Genomic DNA, 4175 nt, shown 5'->3' on the forward strand with positions numbered 1-4175 from the left:
AAGTTTTTTTCTGTGCCACAGTTTCCGTGGAACATCCTCAGTACAATCCATCACCCCGTGACAACTTTATGTCAGCGGGGTCTTGGAGTAAGGAAGGCTGCTGTGCGCATGCTTGGGGCAAATGGCTCTGGGGGCTCGAGAGGGGTCCAGAGAAGCAAGGATAGCTGCGAGGCATGAGGGCAGAAGCCCACAGCGGCAGCTCATATAAGGAAGTGATAGGCGGGGGCTGGCCCCGTGGCCGAGTGGTTAAGTTCACGTGCTCCGCTGCAGGCGGCCCAGTGTTTCGTTGGTTCGAATCCTGGGCACAGACATGGCACTGCTCATCAAGCCACGCTGAGGCAGCGTCCCACATGCCACAACTAGAAGGACCCACAACGAACAATATACAACTATGTACTGGGGGGCTTTGGGGAGAAAAAGGAAAAAAATAAAATCTTTAAAAAAAAATTATTAAAAAAAAAGGAAGTGATAGGTGACAACCACCACAGGTAAACACTCCCCAGAAAGCCTCAGAGAAATTCAGGTGGTGCTGAGATTTCAAGCAGGGTGAGGCCCAAGGTATCATTCTAGAATACAAAAGGAAAGAATGACTATAAGAGCCTGTAGAATGGGAGGACACATTATTAATGGATAGATGGATGGATGGATGGAAGAATGGACGGGTGGACGGGTAGATGGGAGGATGAGGAAGATGAATGGATAGAAGAGATGGATAGAATGGTGGATAAGTAGATAAATCGATGGACAACTGACCATTATTACTCTTGCTACTTACAGGTAGGTAAGCCCAAACAGAGTGGTCACTTGGATGTCTGAGTCATAAAGGAAATAGGTGAATGTATTGCCCATTTGGAACTCAGTTCATTGCCTAAAGTCCTAAAAAAACAAGCCTGTCTCTTCTGCTTCCTGTCCCTCTACCCTGGCAACCCTTGTCCCACACTAGTGCATGGATGCCTCTCCATGAGCCCAGGCGAGGAAAGCTCCCAGTTAAAATATTCAACTGCAGCAGCTAAGAATGCACGCTGATTAGCCAAGTGCGTCCCCGGCCCAGCCACTCCACTCCACAACAGCGGCCTGATTAGCGGAGGAGGCAGCAATCAGCATAGCCTGCAGCTCCCAGTCAGGGCCCTGGCACTGCCAGTTCCCATGGGCTGGCCCTTCAGGGTGGATGGGGCAGGTAGAGGGACATGGCTGTCGCCGACCCCTAGGAAGTCAGCACTGCTCCCAGTCTCCTCCCCACCTCTCTAAGTCTGGACCCTGACAGCGTCTCTGCCAGGCTGAGTCTCCTTGCTGACCACCTACCACATAATCATTTAATCATCACAGCACTTTGAGGCTGATGTTGTTACTGTTCACATTTCATAGAGGAGGAGATTGAGGCTCGATGAAGTCAGGTAAGCTACAGAACTAGAATCCACACCCCGGTCCTAAGTCCACATGTAACACTGTCCTTGCTGCAGGACTCTGACAGTGACGGAGCCCAGGCAGGGACCTACAGGGACCCTTTACATCCACGAGGGCTGGTCAGGTGGTGTGAGGCTGATCAGGCTGATCAAGCAGCCACTCCTTTTGTGGGCCCATCTTGGCTTCCTCAAAGCAGAAGGCCCCAGAGACCTCCATCCCTGGACCCACCTGCAGCTCCCAGACACCCCATCGGACTCTCAGACCGCAAGAACTGGCCCTTCACCCTGCCCACCACCTGGCATCATAGCCCTGCCCTCCTCTTTCAGCCCTCACACCCAGAGCCAGGGACCTGGCCTCCTGGTTGCCCTGAGCTGGCATGACTGGCACTAGGGGAGCCCCACCCATCTCAAGCACTCTTCTTTGTCAGAGCCTAACAGGGTGCTGCAAAGTTCCTGCTGACTTGGAACAAGAACAAATGTGGCTCAGTCTTGCTCCCACCACTCCCTGCTCCCCGACTCCTAGCCGGGCCCACAAGATCCTCCTCAGCCTTCCCAGCTTCCCTCCCTCTCCTGTTGTGCCTCTCATTAGTCCCCTCCTGCATCACTCCCGTGCCCCGGCCACATCCAAATGCTACACAACTCACCCAGGCTGCTCACTGGGCAGCAGTGCCATTGGCTTCCTCCTCTTCCTCCTCCCCATCCACCCAGTAAACACCAGCTCCTCTTTCAAGTTTCAACTGGAGTATCATCATCTTGATGGAGCCTTTTTAGCTTCCCTCTTCTACTCATCCCAAGACTTAAATAACCACTCCCTCCTTTGGGGCCTCCAGGGTCTGCCCCTCTCATCGGAGGCCCAATAATCCTCGAGTGTTCTTCTCTATTCTCATGTTGGCTCCTCCATCAGGTTGTCAAATTTTGAAGGTAGAGCCTCTGCCTCCCTCTTTATTCCTCCAGCACTCAGCTCAGAGAAGGTTCTCAGCAATGTTGGACCAATTGCCAAATGATTCTCAGAACAAAACCCTTCCCGTCCAGCCAAGCATGCTGCCTGGCACCCTGCAGTCCCTTAATAAGTGAATGCAGACAGTGGGTGGGGACTGGGGACGAGCCAATTGTTCAGCATAGGTTCAAATTTTTGCAGAGCGGACAGAAGCCTTGCATCCCCCAGCAGTGAGATGTTTCAAGAGCTTCCCCTGACCCACCAGTGAGCTGCAGTTGGTCCCAGACAGCTTCACAAGAGCTTCTGTGGTCTTGCCCAGTTGAACCCCGTACTGCTTGTCCTCGTCTCCAGGCAGAAGAGACAACAAATTGTAACCGAAAGGTCAGTCAGATGAGACCTGATGACTGAAGTGCATCACAGAGCTCGGAAGAGAGATTACTAAGCGATAGAAGGAAAGCTCTGTTCCCTGGGTATTCAGCCAAATCACTCCAGGGCAGTCATTCTGGGATCCTCCATCCATCAAACCAGTCCACAGGTCCAAGGCCAAGGCCAAGGCCAGTGGATGACAAAATAACCCCACACCCAGCACAAGAGTTTCCTCAGTGAGTGTCTCTTCTGGGAACAGATTAATTTAATTCTCTTTGCCTGTTGCACCCCCTGTCCTTTGACAGGCAGAGAATCACACGAGAGCTAGAGTTCTATTCACTCTCATCTCAGAACCACAGCAGGAGGCCAAGAATATGGTTATAGAGGTGGTAAAAAGTTCATTGCCAATTCTCTAAGTACATATTTTTTTATGTAATCTTATTTTCCATAAAATAAAGATGAAAATATTTTTAGGTAACCCAGAGTATAAGACTGTCATCAGGTTACTCTGAATGTCTCTTTTTTTTTAATGTAAAACATTACGTTCCATCAGGAAATTTCCTCCTCTCCTTCTCTCCCTTGGTCCGTCCTACTGAGAGCCACAGTCCTCTGAGAAAATGTGTTTAATCTACCCTTTAGCCCAGGAGTCCTCCTTTCGTTAATCTATACAAATGAAATAATCTTAAAGATGGAAGGCCTTTTGTAGGAAGATGTCCATCACAGTGTTTTATATAATAGCAAATATTAACATAACCTAAAATCTAAAAATAGGGAGGGGGTTAAATAAATTATAGTGCAAAAAGTCTGAGAGATATTATATGGACGATAACAATGATGGTTAGATGACAATGTCAGGTCAGTTCAATAAAGGTGTGTTAACCAGTTGCCATGTGGCAGGCACTGAAATAGACATCTGGCTGAGAAAGGAAATATAAGTAAGATATAGACCCCTAAAAGAAGCACATAAACTATTCTCAGGATATAGTAAGAGAAAATGTTTACATATGTTAAATTTTAAAAGAGTAAAATACGAATTATATTGGAAAAAAATCTTCTCTTATACATCTAGTTTACTGTCCATACCATCACATTTCTCTTAACAATCCCATTCACGCAATCCAAGCTCTCAGCCCCCTACTCTGAGACTCTCCTTCATTCTCCCATCCTGGATTAGGAATAATCTCACCTCCAGGGCTGTTCACATGGGTATTTCGGTCCTGGCCATCCCTCCTCACCATCAGTCACCTTGAGCTGGTGTGTCAGTGTTTGCCATAGCCAAAGATTCCCTCACGGCACATCAGGGAGGGCCCAGCCAGAGCAACTCTGTTCACCTTTGTTGCCCACCCAAGTGTTGTCCCATCGAGGAGAAACAAACGGAGAACCAAGGAAGCAGCAGCCTCACCGAGTGCTTTTAGGAGCAGGCAGTTCACAGGGAGTCACACAGACACGTGCCGCCCTGTCCACGGCTG

Source organism: Equus caballus, chromosome 7 (genome assembly GCF_041296265.1).
Source record: "Equus caballus isolate H_3958 breed thoroughbred chromosome 7, TB-T2T, whole genome shotgun sequence".
NCBI lineage: Eukaryota > Metazoa > Chordata > Mammalia > Perissodactyla > Equidae > Equus > Equus caballus.